Genomic DNA, 20,274 nt, shown 5'->3' on the forward strand with positions numbered 1-20,274 from the left:
AACCTCAATACTCACTGTAATGGGCATTGGTTGATCCACTATAGTAACACCATTCGTGGCCTCAGCATCTAAAGTCATTCTGGTGGGAGACAGTTCTGGCAGATTCACTATCACAGTGCCCTTCCCTAAAGAAGCACGTCTTTCACTATTTATCCGGTTTACTTTCTTGACCAAATAGTTATCCAAGGTGGCGGGACCCACTACTGGTTTATCGGTTTTGGATTTAGACATATTAAACAATTGTGACGCAAGGTATACACTCAGATAAAACCACTACTTACTCATAGGAAATATAATAAAATTAGAAATAAAGTCTCACGTAATTAATACACAATAAAGGGCCAGATACAATGATGTAAGGTCCCTGGCCCAGTCCAGTCTCCTCAGGCCTCTGAGGGCCACAGAGGGCCCGCCCTTTGCCCGGGCTTAGCCCGGCGCGTCCCCGCGGGACGAGGGGCTGACGTTGCCTTTATGCGCCTCCTGGCGCTGTTACTGCGTCACTGGTGGTGGTGGGAGGGGCCCCGGCGGAGCCAAGCCCGGCCGGTCAGCAGGCGGAGCAAGGCCCGGCCCTTAACTGGTGGTGCTGCGCGTTGCGGCAGAGCAGAGCCCGGCCGTGTCCAACAGGTACCTTAATCACCCCCACAAGCCTCGGAACTGGCGCTGCCTTTATGCGCCTCCTGGTGCTGTTACTGCGTCACTGGTGGTGGTGGGAGGGGCCCCTGCGGAGCCAAGCCCGGCCGGTCAGCAGGCAAAGCAAGGCCCGGCCCTTAACTGGTGGTGCTGCGCGTTGCGGCGGAGCAGAGCCCGGCCGTGTCCAACAGGTACCTTAATCACCCCCACAAGCTTTGGAAATGGCGCTGCCTTTATGCGCCTCCTGGCGCTGTTACTGCATCACTGGTGGTGGTGGGAGGGACCCCGGCGGAGCCAAGCCCGGCCGGTCAGCAGGCGGAGCAAGGCCTGGCCCTTAACTGGTGGTGCTGCGCGTTGCGGCGGAGCAGAGCCCGGCCGTGTCCAAAAGGTACCTTAATCACCCCCACAAGCCTCGGAACTGGCGCTGCCTTTATGTGCCTCCTGGCGCTGTTACTGCGTCACTGGTGGTGGTGGGAGGGGCCCCAGCGGAGGAAAGCCCTGCCGGTCAGCAGGCGGAGCAAGGCCCGGCCCTTAACTGGTGGTGCTGCGCGTTGCGGCGGAGCAGAGCCCGGCCGTGTCCAACAGGTACCTTAATCACCTTAATTGATGTATTTGAGGTTTTCTTGATTCTTTCATTTCTAAAAACAAAATTTTATGTGATATTTTGAAGGGGATCATGTAACTGCATTTTTCATGTGCTATGATTGTGTTCAGCGTTAGGCAATAATTGCAAGGCTATTGCAGGGCTACCATGTGTATTTTAGATTAACATATTTGGTTTAGATGAAAACACGAAGAGTTTACATGCTTTCATTAGAGTGAAAAGCCTTGTTATCTGTTTAGCAAGCTCAAGAGGACACATAGATAAACCTTTCCAGTTCAAGTTGTTAAAAGTGTTTGTATAAAAGATGGTTTAAAACAAGTGTCGAGGTCTCTTATCTGTTCGTGTATAAGCCAATGGGCTCAGGATTGAAAAAAGTAATGTATTAATTTGTAGCTGCCATTTCCACAGTACACACACAGAGCCTTTCCCTGCTTGTATATAAACATGTTTAATGGGGAGTCAAAAAATGTGTATTTCCTTCTGTGAACAGAAACTTCGCCAAGTAAAACAAAAATCCCTCTTCTTTCCAGCCCTTCATTATGGTTGCACTCCTGGCCACTAAGGGCGTAACACAGGCCCCTGCCGCCCCCATGGCGCAGGGGGCCCCATTCAACCTATCATCTATTTCATGGGTACTCACACACATTTGCCCAGGGGCCACATAGTAAAGTCTGCGGTGTGACCGAGGGCTGCACTGATGCCAGCAGGGTGGCAGTAAGGGGGTGTGGGTGGGTCAGGGACTGTGTAAGGAGGTCTAAACAATTCTACTTAAACTGGCAGTCATTTATTTGCAGGTTAATTAATGCTTACCCGTTTATTTAACATTGTCTTCTGGATGTATTAGTGCTCAGCAACTAAACAGCAGCTAGTACTGCTGTTCTCCAGGGGGGCCGCATGTAAAGGTAAAGAGAGCCGCAAGTGGAACCCGGGCTGTACTTTGAGTATCACTGGTCTATTCAATTCTCAGAGATATGCGTGACTCAGGGGGCCTTAACCACATTTTGTAGGGGAGCCCCATCACTTTACACTCCACCACTGCTTGCTCCCGACGCAAATACTATAAAGCAGGAAGTCTGCAAAGTTTACATCCTGTTTTTTTGCTTTTCTGTCATTTCTTCACAATATGTATGGTGGGTAAGTTGAGATGCATACTATATATTAAAATTGTATAATTAGATACAGATGGAGGGTCTGTTTTAACGACCCTGCGCTGTTCATGTAAAAAGCCCCAGTTGAAGTCCAGCTTTAGTGGACATGGCAGTTATAAATAGACAAAGCATGCACCATAACAGAGCACTGTTGGGCTCAGAAGAGTACCCTACAGTCAAAGTGAACTGCGGGCAGTGTTATCATCTCAAGGGCCTTCGCCCCTGATCCCATGATCCACTGCCTGTTGCCTTCTTGGGGTCTGCTCTGGTCCTTGGTTTTTGCAGGGCAAGCATTTCAAGCCTTTAGAGCAGGTGTATGTATATTACCTGTCTTATAAGGATCTGGTAGTTGTTTCATCAAGTACAGGTACTGGAGAGTTAGAGGCTCTGTTCTGTTTGAAACCTTCTTTAAGGTATTTATTGAGATAGGGTTGTCCTTCGCCCCAGTCCTGATTTTCTGCCAAAGGTTCCCTCACTGTTCCACCGCAGGAATGATGTAATCCTTTTGGTTTACGTGCCCTCTCCTACTTCTGCAGAAGAAGAGCAGTCACATACGTTGGACGTACACAGTGCTCCTAAAATCTATTGAGAAAGCGCCAACACTTTTTGGAAAGTAGATTTTCTATTTCTAACGTTTGGATTTTCAAGGAAAGCTATTTGGCCATCGATATCAACCTTCAACACATGATTAAAACAGACCATTATAACTGCATATGAAAGTCAAGGTGAAACCTTAACAGGTCAAGTTGAAGGAAGATCGATAAGAGGAACCTCAACTTCTTGGGGAGCATTGAAGGAAGCTTTCATGTTGGACATTAACAAAGCAGCAGCATTAGTGACTCCCCCATCCATTTATGAGGCACTACAGATTTCAGATGGGGGCAATACATCTACTTCATTTGGTTCATGTGTGTTAAGTTAAACTCAGAATTATTAATCACAGAATACATTTCTGAATAGCATAAATGTTGCCTGTTAGGTAATGACCCAGTAACTTAGAGGATCTTCATTACTCTGAGATCCGGTCTTACTCGTCACAGTCCAAGTTCAAGCTGGATCTGTCCAGTACACATACAAAGTAGGAAGAGTTTTAAAGCATAGGGTTTTGTAATGGAAAGTGTGCCAGCATTTGGGAGGAAAAAGGCAGCACCATATTTTATTAGATATGTAATATATATGGCACTAACCTTCTCTCTTTCTTCTGAACAATGCAGGACAACCACTTAGAGTGACTAAAAAAAATAAACATAAGGAGCTCTTTTTACCTGAGTTGAGGACCCTTCATTTATATGGGAAGACCAGAGGGCTTCACCAATAGGTTAATTCTTTTCCCCCACAATTTTAAATAGTGCTGTCACTAGCTAGGAACAGGTTATAATGTTAAGGATGGTGCCCACACATGACCATAAACCATACAATAGGGAAATCAATTTAGGATCATAACTACTTTAGAGCACATTCATTTTCTCAATTGGGCACTTGAGCCTAGAGGTCCCTAGGTGATATAGGCTGTTAAAGAATAGCTAGAAAATAAGGCAATACAGAAAAAGATAGACATGATTTGACTCAGCCAGATGCACAATTAGTCTTGGACTTTCATCCTTGCAGGTTGTCTTATGATGGGAGTATAGTCTTAGTGTGTGTCTGCACGCAGGTATGAATGGTACACATTGGTGCAGTTCATCTATTCAACCTCAAATTGTGTTGTCATCAGAATCTGTACAGTCTCATTAACACTACAACATCAACATCATCATCATAATCTTTATTCAATTTTATAGATAAAATCACACAAGACAAAACATTTCATTTAAAAACAACATATAGAATATCAATATCATAGTCATTCATGTTTTAAAACTTCCACCAGAAAGCGCACAAGAACAAAACAGGTAAAAGGTGAATTCAACAGCTGTAAAAAGAGTAAGGCTGTCCTAACTTGGTTAAAACTAACCGGTGATAAAATCGGGCATATAAAATTGTGGCACAGGTAATGTGTCATTAATCGAGATGTTATCGCAATTGCATGGGGGCAGGTCTGAGTATTTGAAACAACCCCGATTAAAAGGGACCAGGTGATGAGATAAGTTTAACCTAAAATAAGTCAGCAATCAGCGTTGATGGCAAGGTATGTCCCAGGCCAGATAAGGTTCAATGTTACTAACTGTTTTCACCCCAACAGTGCGTGTCGCATAGGGTGTTTTGTTAAAGCAACATCTTTGCGTTCTGACCTGAACTTGTCCTCAAAGTGCCAATTCGACCCATTTTCCATCGGCACAGGTTATGCTTGTGGTATTATCAAACATATCCAGCCTCCCTATAGCCAGCAAACTGCGTGCCACATACGCCAACCATGGAATCTGTAGGGGCTTGTCTAATTGTAAGCTGTTTTGCAAGATTTATCTACCAAAACCCAACTCCTCCTTTGCCCAGATCGAGTTCCAGAGTTTTAATGGATTAAGTCAAAGCCTATCAGCTAAGTAATCCATACTAAGTTCCTTGTGGACTATTTAATAGGGTGTGCTTTGGAAAATGCCCAGGAGACTCCTAAAAAATTATTTACTGCCACTTGAAGTGGAGCAACCTGGCCGTATCCCCAGATTCCACTGCCATAATACACTAAGGGGATACATTTAGCCTTGTAAATCTCCAGAGCCAATTAGATCTGTGTGCGCCCTAGTCGATGAGAAAAATCCCTGACACCGGATATAGCCCTGCTAAAAGAGGAAACATTTGATTAATGAGGGAGTGCCAATTAAGCTCTGAATCCAGTTGAATCCCCAGATACTTGAACTTATCCCCCTTCTAATGTGCTGGCCATCTATTACATATTTCATTTTATTTATTTTTGATAGGCCAAAGTTAATGACATGCAGTTTAGAGAAATTAGTGGATAGGTCAAGACCATTCATAAAATTGATTAAAAGGGAGAGAAGCTTCTTCAGACTTTTAGCAGTATGGGCCATTAAAACTGTGTCATCCACATATAGTAGGGCAGGAATGGGATGGCCACCTTCTCTGGGTACATCAACACCCGCAACAGTCAGGACCTACCCTAAGCTGTTGATATAAAATATGAATAGGAAAGGAGCTAAAATGCAACCATGCCGCACCAATCGCTGAAGTTTAAAATGGTTTGTTCATTCCCCATTTTGGCCATACCTAACGCTGGCAGAGAGGCCGTTGTGCAAATCACGCAAAAAATGTATTAAAACTATATCAACATTCATCCGTTCCATCATAGACCAGAGCTTAGAGCGGTAAACTCTATCAAAGGCCGAGCTGAGGTCCATGAAGACCAGGTGGATGGCCCACTTCTTGGCCTTAGTATACTTACAAGGTTTAAGGTATGTTCTATTGTTCCCTGACCTGGGCGAAACCCATACTGGAGGTCAGACAAAAAGCCTTGCGCTCGGCCCAAACCGTGAGGCCGTTTAAATTCAGCCAATAATTTTCACCTCCGAGTTTATGAGGGAAATGGGTCTAAAACTGGCCGGGTCTGGTCTATTGGCCTTTTTAAAGACAGGGACTATTATAGACTGGGACCATGTAGAGGGAAGATGACTAGATACAGTAGAATTTAAGTGCAGTGTCAGTATTGTGGTCCACATGTCTATACAATCCTTGTATAGGTCACCAGGTACCCCATCAGGACCTGAAGCCTTGTTTAACCCCTCCCATGTTGATGACGAGCTCAGCTCGTCATGGCCATTAGAACGCTCACACGCGGGGATAATTCCCCTGCTGTGCTGAGCGTTCTAAGGAACGGGCGCGCCGTGACGAGATCAGCTTGTCATCAACACACAAGCACCGGGGCGCTGTGCGCGCCCCCCGCCCCCCAGCACGGAAATGTGCCCCGCAGCCAAGGGGTTAAAGGCAACTTGGAAATGGCATCTCTGACCTCCAAGAGGCTAAAAGTTAGATTACGGTCTATCTGGGGGCCTACTACAGGCTCCGGTTCTCCCTCAAAGCTATAAATGGCCCTGAAATGATCCACCCAGGCCTGAGACCAGATAGTAAATGCCTGATTGGTAAGTGTGTCTACATGAAAAAGGGGCAAGTTGATGACACTTCAGAAGGCTGCGCTATTGCGCTTCTGACTGGCCACCACAAACTTGTCCCAAGTCTCTGCTTTGATTTGGGCTTTACGGTCTTTACAGGCTTTCTTAAAGGCCGCCTGCCATTCTTAACCTTTTCTTGACAGAGGAGCTTAGCATGCAAGAGTTTCCACAGGTCCTTGTGGGCTCTAGAGCATTGTCTGTCAAACCATCTAACCACACAGGTGGTCAGCAAAGGATCGATTTTAAGGAGTGCCAATGTAATAAGCCTGCAGATATTAGTAAATGATGCCAAGATCCTCTGTGGTGCCTCTGCATCTGACAGACAGGTTTGAAAATTGGCATGACACGAAACAATCAGGTTTTTGGCAAAAGCTGATAAGACAATGCTGTCCCACTTTATCTTACGCCCCTGATCTGCCACTGTGGGTGCCTGGTAAGCAAGTGTGGAGCTCACCACTAAATTGTCGCAATAAAATGTTGCAGTTATTGGGTTATGGTCGCTCAGATGGTGTTGAAAAACCTCAAAGTCTAAAAGTGTGTCAAACAGGCAACCAGAGACATAAATATAATCAATCACACTACAGTGCCCCCCCTCAAAGGTGGCCATGTAGGCCTCAACAAGATCATGTTTGCTCGCCAATAAGTTCACTAAATTAAAGGTTGTTAGCAGCTTCCCCTTGGTGTGAGTGTTTAAAATGTGCCTGGGTTACGAATGGCCCCTCAAAATCAGATTCCTGACTGTAAGAACAGGAGCAGCACGGGTGCAGGTTAAAATCTCCCACCAATATGATTAGGGTAAAAGGGGGTTCTGACAGAAAGAAATCATCCATAAAACATTTAAAACTAGCCATCGTTTCTATTTAATCTTTCGGCAGAATTGAGTTATAAAAATTGATGAGAAGTAGTCTGCGTTTGTTAGGGAATATTAAAGGGTGCCTAAAATAGTTTTACATTTGGAAATAATCACCTGAACTTTACAGCTATATTCTAATTTAATTAGGGTGGTGAGACCACCACTAGCTTGACCACTAGAGGAACGGGTGGCTAAAACTGAGTGGGGGGAATAGCGATCAAGATACAAACATCCCTTCGTGTCCTATGTTTTCTGTAGACAGATCAGACCAAAGTTCTTCAGTATGTCCAGCCAGTCACCCTAAGAAAGTTTACTCAGGACCCTGGCTATATTGCAACAGATGACCTGAATAGAATTTTGAGTCACAAACAAAGGATCCTCAGTTGGGATGGCAAGGGTCTGTGATTGGAGTAGAGTCTTGTCAACCTGGGTCCTCAAGCTCACTCAATAGAAGGAAACGGGTGCTCAGTTACAGGGGCGTGGTATTAGATATGGCTTGGGAATTTGCAAGGCAATGCCATGGCTTTCCCTTTGGCAAATTTGAATATCTCGAGCTCCAACATTGGAGTTATTGGAGGGGGTAAAAAAAAGCCCAGTGGGAGAGTTGTTATACAGTCTGAGGGTGCGCCCATCGGTTCTAAGGCGCGAAAAATTAAGCCCGCCTCAAGAATTTGTTAAAGTTCACTATCATGCAGTCTCCCACAGCCGTTTTCTGACATTGGCCTATTCAGACCATCCTACGAACCTTCTCTGTCAGCATCTGCATGGAGGGATAAGAGGCATTGGTCCTGGTTGCCAGACAGTGAACAGTCCTGTTTTTCAATTCATCGAAATTTTCCTCTGCCCCTCTCCTCAAAGGGGGATACATCTACCAAAACAATGACATAGGGTGTGACTGACGGGGGCAGATAGATAGTGGGATTGGAGGGGCAGTAAGATGACTGTGATTTTATGGATGTGGCAGAAATGGACAAATCAGTGTTACTCCTGCTTCCCTGTTGTATTGCCATACCTGGCACTTGCCGCCCAGATTTTGCCTCTGTGATCCTTGACATGTCGGGTAAATTAGGAGAATAGGATTGCAAGGACGTTTGCAGTGGGAATGCTGATAAGACCTGGGCCTGAACTTGAGCTTGAGCCTGGGGAGTTACTCCTACCCTTCTACTGACAGTGGCATCGCGTGGAAGAGTACTTAGGCCCGTATTTAGGAAAGTGTGCTGGAGAGCAGAAAACGGTTTGCTTATACTTGAATATAGAGTGTCCACTGACCCGTTCAATGATCCGACTATTTGCTCAAGTGCAAAAATCCGGGTGTCGAACGCATTTAGGGCTGAGATGATCTACGTTTCAAGAGCTTTAAAGGATGCTAAGAGAATGTTAGCTGGAGTATCTTACCCCGTTGCAACAGAATAGTCCAATTACAGAAGTAGATGGAATGCTCACATGCTCTGGAATAGTCTTTCCGCTCGATATGGTAGCAACAGGCATTTTTGCGTCTGGTTCCCAGTTTATGCATTTTAGCGGGGCATTTCATCACAGGGTCCCTTGGTGGGGGCATTGGATCCGCTGTATTGGAGGAGCTAGCTATGGGGTCGAGGTCAATAGGGAGGGGGACAGGTGGAGGACTGACTATATGGTTGTTTGGGTCAACCAGCCCCCCATTCAAGATGCCTGCCGCTTGATTCTCAGGGGATGTGGCTTGATGATTCCCAGCCAGCTCTATTTCGGCACTATTAATCTCCTGCGATATTACTCCCACAGCCTGGTTCAACAAAGACAAAATCGAAGAGCTGGTTCTTGAGCGTTTGTCACCCCCCATAAGTTGTTTCTGCCTTTCTTTTTCCCATGCTCAAGGTTCATAAAAACAACACTGGGTAAATAGACCAGAGGAATCGCAGACAGTGAGCGGAGACCAGTAGCGGCCCGTGGAGGGAGTTCCGTGGGACGGTGAGGCAAAATGCGATACAGCGCGCGCAATGAAGTTCGTTTTATTCATTTAAATGTGTACTTACCTCTGTTCATCCATATTCCGGTGTTTACTACCCCCCACCCTGCCCCTCCCCTGCCTCGCCTCACCGCCCCACGGAACTCCCTTCACGGGCCGCTACTGGCGGCGACAGTAAAATCACTCACCGACTCCAGAGTACGCCAGTATCTTGAAAGCCAGAAGAAAGGGGGGTGGACCAGCCCGGCCTCTTTCAGGCTATGACAGGCCCAGTCATCCCACGGGCACATGCCCAGGCCTGTGCCGCCCTCGTCCCACGCAGGGGGGCCTCTGAGCCCTATTAAGTGCCTCCGGGCGCAGGAACAGCGGGTGAGGGATGCCCTGGAAATTGAAGTCCGCCCCGTGCAAACTCAAGATTCCAGCTTGGAATCTACAAGTTAGCACCACCACTGCTCACAGATTAGTAGGGAAAAAGCAATCCATGTGTCCTTGCTGCTTTGGCTGCAGCACCTGCATTAATCCTTAGTTAGTAAGTAGCACCGAGACTACACTCATAAGTGGTACAAAAGGGGGTGGTGATGGACGGAGCATCTGAACCAATCAAACACTCACACCCAGTCAACAGATCTGGGTTTAATCCATCACTGTTCTTTAGCCCACTTTGCCACCCCAGTTCAGACATGGCCATATGCAAATCAGTCTGACCCTGCGCCTCATGGGAACAGTCCAGCCCGAACTGCCAAGCCATGCCTTCCCTGGACCGGAAACAAGCTTCCGAGGACCGGTTTCTGGCATTTCAGCCGTCTTCAGCCCGGCTTGCTTGAATCCAGTGGCAAAGTGAGCAAGGGACTCACGTCTGAGCATACCCTGCCAACTTATGGCGAACAAAGTGGTACAAAAGGGGATGGTGATGGACGGAGCATCTGAACCAATCAAACACTCACACCCAGTCAACAGATCTGGGTTTAATCCATCACCGTTCTTTAGCCCACTTTGCCACCCCAGTTCAGACATGGCCATATGCAAATCAGTCTGACCCTGCGCCTCATGGGAACAGTCCAGCCCGAACTGCCAAGCCATGCCTTCCCTGGACCGGAAACAAGCTTCCGAGGACCGGTTTCTGGCATTTCAGCCGTCTTCAGCCCGGCTTGCTTGAATCCAGTGGCAAAGTGAGCAAGGGACTCACGTCTGAGCATACCCTGCCAACTTATGGCGAACAAAGTGGTACAAAAGGGGGTGGTGATGGACGGAGCATCTGAACCAATCAAACACTCACACCCAGTCAACAGATCTGGGTTTAATCCATCACCGTTCTTTAGCCCACTTTGCCACCCCAGTTCAGACATGGCCATATGCAAATCAGTCTGACCCTGCGCCTCATGGGAACAGTCCAGCCCGAACTGCCAAGCCGTGCCTTCCCTGGACCGGAAACAAGCTTCCGAGGACCGGTTTCTGGCATTTCAGCCGTCTTCAGCCCGGCTTGCTTGAATCCAGTGGCAAAGTGAGCAAGGGACACACGTCTGAGCATACCCTGCCAACTGATGGCGAACAAAGTGGTACAAAAGGGGGTGGTGATGGACGGAGCATCTGAACCAATCAAACACTCACACCCAGTCAACAGATCTGGGTTTAATCCATCACCGTTCTTTAGCCCACTTTGCCACCCCAGTTCAGACATGGCCATATGCAAATCAGTCTGACCCTGCGCCTCATGGGAACAGTCCAGCCCGAACTGCCAAGCCATGCCTTCCCTGGACCGGTTTTCACTACACTCATAAGGGCAGATTTATTCTGGTAAGTGCACTGCTGTGCAGCAACGGTATGTTTCACAATGGGAAGAAAACAGCCCAGATCCTTATTTATTAAAAAATGGCCTGCTGCTCGTCTCAACACCTTTGAACCATGGCGTAGACGTGTGTTTGTATTGTCTAAAGTTGGATTTGTACTGGAAGCATACCTTTGTTTACAAAATCATGTGCCTAAACATTTTCTCCTGCATTCCAAAAACTGGATGTCTTCTGTTCAGTTCAGTACTCATGCAACATTCAAAATAATTGGTGAAATAAAACACTTTCCAATCTAGCACCTACTTCAAGAAGGTGTAAATTTTGAATGTAAAGCTAAGTCTATCGTAGTAGATCAGTCTTTGCATCAAAATACATCAGTATTTGCTGTGATCTTCCAATTCCACATCCATTAAACGCTTCCATGTCGCAATCTGACAGAAAGCAGCACTGAACAAAGGGCACCCTTTCCATTGCAAAATACCTTTTGAACTGGAAATTAAATACCGTTCCAAGATTTTGCACCGGTACAAAGTCTTAATAAATCTTTCCTATAAACGGGACCGCAATACAAGATCCTGCTTGCATGTTTAGACTGCACTGTGGGCCAAAGTACTACATTTCTAATGGGAAAACAAAAAAACAATTACTAAAATTGTGGATACGAAAGACAACTGAATAAAATGCTAATATCTACCAGTGGACAAGCTGAGGTCCTGCCCTACCACTTTTGTTCTTTCTCTTAAACAATTAGTTAATTATTGTTTAAACATCCCATCTCATAACATTCTACCTAATGGTTCCTAGCAGGGGCCTCAAGTAATGCAGGATGGAAACTTCAAGATATTTAAACATAACATAGTTAAAGCACATTCCAAACTCCCAAGCAATTTTACCTTTTAATTTTAAAAAAGGTTTCACAACAGTAGACGCCCACATAGGGAAGACGTTGTACATGTAGGTTGCACATCACAAACGCCATGGGAGAACCTGAAACCAGAACCAAGCAAATAGCCTTTATGTCAGAGTTTGTTAAATATTGCCTAAGATCATTTGTCCAAATTTTAAAAATCTGATTTTACACTGCCAGAAGTTTTTCCAAACTGGAAACTTCATAGACCCTTACTATAAGAGCTGCAGAAATAACGGAGGATAATAAACACTTCCTATATCTTTACTGTAAGCGCCGCAGTAAAAAAAGAGGTTGATACCCCACTGGGAAATTTCAATACCACTAGATTCATTTTTTACACAATGCTTACTGATACCGAAGTCCTCATATCAGAATAGGGGATAGCTTGGATTTTCTATATATATTGCAGGTTTTCCCCAAACATATTTCAGTAGGTGTCTGCAGTAATTGTAGACCACTTGCATCCGAATTTGGTTGCGCCAACCATTTTAATGAAGGCCTTTTTCATTGCATAAAGTTGAAGAATATTGTCCACATCCTTAGCATTGTTAAAAGACTTAGAAGACGATCTTAGAAGAACTAATTCTGCTAGAAAGGGAACAAGAATGGGCAAAGACAATAGGACTAAGCTTTGGGACCTATTGGTTTTGTCAATGTTTTTAACCTTGTTGTAAAGCATCACCAATGCTGAATAGCATGACTGAAAAAAAAAAAAAATAAGGCCCCATGGTGCAGTGGTTGTGTCATCTTGTAGGCACATGTACCATGTGCTTGTAGGGCACAGGTTAAGGGAATCAACGCTGGGGAAACGTAGGCCACACAAAGGGTGGAGAGCAGAAGCAACACGTGAGAGAGGAGGACGCAGGTGGGGGAAGCAATACAGAGGATAAACGGAAATCAAAACTGAAAAAGAGCTGGATGGGGGAAAGAACATGGAGGGCTCAGATGTGGAGGAAAAGCAACGACAAGAGCCCAATGTGAAGCTGACGGGGGAGAAATCTACAGGTGAGAAAGCACCAAGGGCTGTAACTACGTGAAGGTGATCTCGACATGGGGAGGGCTACTAAGAAGCACACAGGTAAAAGACAGCAAAACCAAGTTCAGGAGAGAGAGGTACATGAAGGAAACATCTGAAAAACATATATACACCCATGAAGTGGTTAACACAAAGAAAGAAAAGTAGTGCTTCGAAAGCAGGCAGTGGAACACTGAAGCCAGCCTATGAAAAGAGATAGTAAATAGGTTATGCTCAAAGGAGAGAGACAAGCACAAGCCTGACTAGGTGGGGCACGAGTAAGACACAAATACGAAACAGGCAAATGAAAGTAACAGGAAAGCCAGGCAATGTTAATCAATGGGCACAGGTCCAGGAGTATTATGAAGAGTAGCTTTGGAGGTCCAATATTTGTACCTGGTACCAGCCTCTGTGAGGGTGGGGGGGATTCCCTGCATTGCCCCTACATCTGGTTCTGTACATTTCTTTCCCTCCCCCAGTCAGGGCCCCAAACTGTCTGAAGTAACAAAAGAAGGGCAGGCCTGGTGTCAGATTCCATTCTGTGTGCAGGCGACAAAGCCCTTTGAAATGTAAGTGGGGCAGGGTACAGATCCTCCAAGTTATCCTGCTAGGATGACCTACCTTTCCACTCCTAAGCCCCCTTTTTGTTACTGTCTGTAAGCAATACAGTAAGCCCAACAGCATTGTGAATCACAGTCATAGGACCCAAGACATTGGTGGAATGCATATATGGTTAGTACAAGAAAATGCCAACTTTCTAAAAGCAATATTTTCAATATGTAAAATCCTACTTCACCATTAGAGAGGATTTTAAATTACGGTACATTTGCATGTAAACAGTATATTTATCCCTGTTCCCAATTTAAAGTTATCATGAAATAAATGTTCTGAGGTAACCAAGTGTATATTAATTAGGAGAGCTAAGCCTTGCAACAGTGAAATATGATTACGTAAACTTTTCATTGACAGGACATGTAAAACTTAAGCACACATGTCCTAAATTTCAAATAATTGCACCCTGCACTCTGCGTCTTTAGGGCCTACTTTAAGAATAACTTGTATGTAATCAGGTTAGGCCTGGCAAATGGGTTATTTTGTTACATGTTTCCTATGAATTTAGTAGGACTGTGTATGGGATCAACAAACTTCATGATACAGGGACTGAGGCTTCTTATATCATCAGTACATGTTGGTTTGGCTAGCTCACAATACCGCATATCAACTGCTAACCCTCCAGAGTTATAGATGATGTTGGCAACTTCGAACATGCCAACTCTTAATCCCAAGGAATTCATGGAAACCGATCTAACCCTTTCGTTTATCACTTTTACATGCCCAAGCTTTTACAAAGAGAAGAGGCAATAATATTTCTTCAAATGTTTATTGAAAAGATAGAATCCTTGTGAGTAAAATAGGTACTGTGATTATTAGACAGATCAGAGACAACATTGGTAGTGAGGTTCCGTGAATTCTGAACCCGTTTTATAAATGGCATGGTTTCGTTATGAATTTGATATTAGCGAACCGTAACTAGTTAGTGCGGCAAGTATGAGTGCTTTCATCACGTTAGACCGATGGATTCACTACGTATTTAGGGATTTTGTTTTAAACCCTTGAGTTCCATTTTGTGTATGGCAGCCATTTTGTGGTTGCCCTCACATAGGCCGATGACTGTGGCTGAACTAGTCTTTTTAAGGACATGTACACCTTAGCTCCAGTTCGTGCTGACTCCTGTTTGACCTGAGTGAACTGACCCTGTTGCCTGAAGCTGACCTTGTTAAACCAGTTCCTGCCCTTTAGCTGATCAAGATTAAGGATCAGAGCACAGGACGTCATAAAGTTTTACTGCACACAAATATGCCTTATCCTACTCTCACCTGTTTCTGCTCCTTTCCTTATGGTCTATTTATTAATTGGGTTGTGGCCTTTTTTTTTATTATGGGTTCGTTCGACCTGTCTAAAGAAGAATGTTGGGTTTGACCGATGATTGATCATGGGCTGGGCAACTGGAAAGTGGGTTTTACCGTCATGCGATACCTCTGGTGTGGATACATGTGATTGGACAGTTTGTAAATGTTAGGTATTTGTCTGGAATGTGATTTTTTGCATAAAAAGGGATGACTTGCTTTGTAAAATTGAGCAGTCTCCTGAGAACTCAAACCGTGATGATTTCTAGGACTTCTGTTACTGGCTGCAGCCAATAAATTTGATCTTTGACGCCACTCAGAAGTATACCGTGTCTCTGTATTCTAAGACAGGTGAACCCGAAGACTTTGGGCGTGCCCCTGGCGCCGCTGGGTTCTAAAACACGGTTCTTCAATTGGCGCCCAACATGGGGCGACTTCAACGGTACTAGTCCAAGCCTGAAGATCGTGAGGAGCTTCGTGAGGAAATTCTGGAGGACGGCCACCACTTCATCGACCCCGGCATGTCGAACGTGGACTGAAGGTCTTTTTTGCGAGGCTTCCCGCTTTACTGACGGCTACGAAGGACTGCTGCCCTGAGTGTCGCCCTGTCTTGGACCCATTTGTCATGCTTTGTACTCCGAGACGATAGACGGGTCTTCTGGTGGCGTGACTGATACCTCAGTTAAGTATAAGTGGGTCGCTTCCAGTCCTTAGTTTTTGGTTCTTTGGTTCTTAGTTTGTTTGGTCCTTAGTTTTGATTTGAAAATTGCAATTTCCTAAGCCGATGGTCTTGTATATTTACGAGTGTATCGGTAGAGATAATCCCTTGAAGTTTGAAGCTCGATTAGTGAGCGAAGATGCCTAATCGTAGCAAATTTGGTACTTGGTTTGGTTGTGGTTGCAACAGGGATTCCCGATTGGAGGATTCATGTCCGATACTTCCAGTTGGAACTCCGACTTATGAGCTCTATTCTAAACACGGCGTGGGCCCCATTACATTTAATGAAGTATGGGTCCACTATACTAGGAAGGATGATGTCTTACGATGGCCCCAATATGGTAGTTTTGATACCGAGATTTTAGATAATTTAGAAATGAAATTATTTAGGAAGAAAGCCCGGCCGGCAATGTTTGACTCCTTTCGCCTTTGGCGTAAAGAAGCCAGACAACGAGAAATTAAACAAGCTAAAAGAGATAAAAGAGAAAAGGATGTATCAATAATGCAAGCTGCTAGGCAGTTTAAAGAAAACGAAGAAGATAAAGCAATTGAGGTGTCAGATAGGCAACGTTGCATGGCCATAGGTAAATGTTATCCGGCCTTGCCGTCTTCTCCTCCGAAAGCGAATGAAGATCTTGAAAAAGATTCTTTGATCTCTCATTTACTGAGATTGCCACCTCCTTATGTGCAGGGTGCTTCTGCGCCTCCATTACCACCGGTTGTTCCACCCTTTGTTGTTCAACCTCCTGCTGTTGTTCAGCCACCCGGTACTCCACAGATGGCTTTACCTCCTCCTGCGCAACCCGCTCTAGGGTCGCAAGCTTCGCTACCAGCTTTGCCTCAAACTCCTTTGCCTTCCGCTTCTGCATCTGAGACTCCTACTGTTCTTATGCCTACACCTTCTTTGCCTCAGAATACTTGTTCTCCTGTTCTTATGTCTGCTTCTTCTCCTTCTGCTCGAAAACGAATGACCAAGACTGTTGCTAGTCTGCTGTCTCCATTGTTTGGGTCATTGAATATGACCCCTGTTGGAACGTAAGCAGAGTCGTAGTCAGCTCCCTAGTTCCGAGGAACGGACAGTGTTGGATTTGTTGGCTCGTAGATGGATTTTGAATGCTTCAAGGTATAATTTGCCAGCGGTTATGGATGTTTTCTTTCAGTGGGAACCGCCTAAGCAAAGGTATGTTTTCGATGTGATGTGTACTTTCCTGCGTCAGGAATGGGAAGATAATGAGTTGGGTCCGATTCCGCAGGATGTGCTTGATGTTCAGTCAGATTTTGCTAAAGGGATGATAGTGGACACTGATGTTACAGATGCTGTAGAGACGATATTGGCTTTTAGATCTAGACTTCCGTCTCAGACGTTGTATGAACCTGATCCCTCTGTTAGGAGGAAAGTGAGACAGTATCCAATGAGAGAGGTTCCTCCACTTTGGAAAGAAGGAGACGCAACTGCTAATCCGCCTGTTTTGCCTCATTTTCAGCGAGTATGGGTACATGTCCCTTGGAAGAGAGCAGAGATCTTGGCTCTTAAGCAGACCCTACCTGATCCTCGTAAGAATCCTGTTGGTTACTACAAAGAGTTGTCTCAGACAGTAGATGCGTGTATAATGAATTTAGCTGACATCGACATGTTGATGGGTAATGTAGCTCCGCAACTTTTGTGGGCGAAGATTCGACATGAGAATCATGCAGCAGAGTTAGGTGATACTTGGGCGAATATTGTTGCTGCAGATGGTAGACAAGTAGGAGGTGCTAAACCTGAACCCTTAGTTGCAGAATTACCTGGTAGAATTATTACTTTGATGAAGACGATGATGCCTGCTTTACGAGTGAATTGGGATAAGTTAGCAGCATGCAAGCAGAAGAAAGATGAGAGTGTGTCTGACTTCTTCACTAGGTTTGAAGAGACGTTTATTGATCACAGTGGTCAGGATATGAGTACGGAAGGTGGTCAAAGGTTGTTCGTGGATACATTTGTCTTTAATTTGTTTCCTGAACTTTCTAATAAGTTGAAGGACTCTGAGAGTTCATGGGCCGTTTCTTCGTCGGCCCAGATATTGGCTACTGCTCAATATTACGAGAATAGCGATAAAGATGAGAAGGATAAAATAGAGAAGAAAACAAAGGATTTAAAGACGAAAGTTCTTTTGCAGCAAGCTTATCCGCCTCGTCAGAATCAGCCTCAGTTTCAGCAACCTCCACAATTTCAGAGATTGTTACAGAAGCCTGAGCCTTATGTTCAGCGATTCTTTCCTGGCCCGAATCAGTGTGCTTACTGTAGAGAGGAAGGTCATTTCAAGAATAATTGTCCGACTTTGTTACAGCGGGTGAATGGTGCACCTGGTCAGAGAGGTCGTGGTGGTTTTCAGCAAGTGCCTAGAGGAAGAAGTCGTGGTGTGATCCCCCAGAATGAGCGTTCATCTTCCCTACAGAATTCTGCGAATTATTTTGATAGACAGAGTGTTCCGAGTGGTCAGTCTCCTCAGTACTATGTTGAGGATTACTATGTTGAAGGTGAGAGTGTTGGTTATAATGATAACTAGGACAGCCATGGACAAAGTAAGGGAGTAGTGTCAGTTCCAGTAGATCAGAGTGGACCGTATGTTGAAGTGATTACATCAGGTGTAGTAGAACCTTTTCTTTTAGATACTGGTGCGACAACGAGTTCTATTATGCATTCTAAACTCCCTGGCGCACCTTTGTCTGGCTTGACCAATGTTTCCGTAGGATTTTCAGGCGCCCCTGTTCATAATCCGGTTTCTAGTCCTTTGTCCCTTTCTATTGGCCCTTGTGAATTGGAAGCTCCACTTATTCTAACGACTGGTTGTGGTGAGAATTTGTTGGGATTGGACTTGCTGAAAAGATTGTATGCGACATTGCATTGTTCTCCTTCTGGAGTACAACTTACTCTTGGTAAGAAAGTGATTTCTCCAATATATTTGTCTAAAGATTGTTTGCCACTGGAATTGCGTTCGCTTCCTGAAATGCTTTGGGCTACAGGTCCAAATGATGTTGGTCTGATGCAGATTCCACCATATGTTGTTACGCTAATGTCGAATGTTAAGTTGCCTCGTATACCACAATACAAGATCTCGAGTGATGGTGAGAGAGCTCTTTTAGTGATTGTCTATGATCTGGTTGAGAAGGGTGTGGTTGAGGAAACAAGAGGTAACCTGTGCAATAGCCCGGTTTTGCCTGTTCTTAAGCGTACAGATGCTTCTCAGCCACCTGTGTACCGGTTTGTGATCGACCTTCGAGAGGTCAACAAGATTGTCGTGCCACAGTTTCCCGTGGTACCTGATATTACTGCATTATTGACTCTGATTCCTGCTTCGGCAGTTTGGTTTTCTGTCATCGACTTGAAGAATGCTTTCTTCAGTATTCCTATTGCTGAGAAGAGTAGGGATATTTTTGGCTTCTCATTAGGAGGACGAAGCTTCCGATTTAAGAGAGCTCCCCAAGGTTATTGTGAAAGTCCCTCAATTTATAGTCAAGCGTTGAAAACTCAGCATGACGGGTTTGTGTTACCAGTTGGTTCTACTCTTATTCAGTATGTCGATGATTTGTTGATTACTGCTGATGGCGAAGAGATTTGTAAAGAGGCTACTCTTTCGTTGTTGCGATATTTGTCTGACCTTCATCATAAAGTGTCGCCTTCGAAGTTGCAATATTGCCGCCAAGAGGTAACCTACTTAGGTCATCTCTTGTCGAAGGAGGGAAGGAAATTGACCCCAGAAAGAATTCAAGCGATTGCACAAATGAGTGTGCCATCGACACAGATGGAAGTTCGTGCCTTTTTGGGTATTACGTCATATTGTAGACAGTGGATCCCCAATTTTTCACTGTTGGCGAAACCTCTGTTAGCATTGACTCTGAAAGATACTCCGTATCCTCTTCCTTGGTCTGATGAATGCCAGAAAAGTTTTTCTGAATTACGTGATGCATTGTGTTCGGCTTCTGTGTTGGGTACTCCAGACTATAGCAAGCCTTTTACGTTGTATGTGCACGAGAGAGAAGGATGTGCGTTGTCAGTGTTGACACAATCTTTTGGGGACAAGCAGCATCCATGTGCGTATTTCTCAGCAACATTAGACCCAGTTGCTAAAGCATTGCCGAGTTGTTTGAGAGCTACAGCCGCAGCTGCCGCTTCTATTCGATAGTCTGCTGGTTTGGTATTGGATAATACGCTGATTGTGATGGTTCCGCATGCAGTGGATAGCTTGTTAAACAGGACTAAGACACAGCACCTTACTAGTGCACGTCTTTCAGGCTACGAGTTGACACTGTTGGCTAGCCATGTTCACAATAAAAGATGTAATGTGTTGAATCCAGCTACGTTGTTGCCGATCTCTACAGAGATGGATGCTCAAGAACAGCATGATTGTTTTCTTCGTACAGAGGAAGAAACAAAGGCTAGAGTGGATCTTAAGGACACTCCTTTTGAAAATGTTGATGGTACGCTGTGGGTTGATGGTTCGTGTTTTAAGCTTCCGAATGGTGAAACGACTGCAGCATATGCTATCACAACTTTAAATACAGTTGTTGAGACAGCACGCATACCACAGAATTCTGCGCAAGCAGCAGAGTTGATTGCACTGACAAGAGTGTTTGTGTTGTCGGAAGGAAAGCGAGTGAATGTTTATACCGATAGTCAGTATGCGTTTGGTGTTGCGTACAGTTTTGGACGTTTGTG

Source organism: Lissotriton helveticus, chromosome 10 (assembly GCF_964261635.1).
Source record: "Lissotriton helveticus chromosome 10, aLisHel1.1, whole genome shotgun sequence".
Classification (NCBI taxonomy): domain Eukaryota; kingdom Metazoa; phylum Chordata; class Amphibia; order Caudata; family Salamandridae; genus Lissotriton; species Lissotriton helveticus.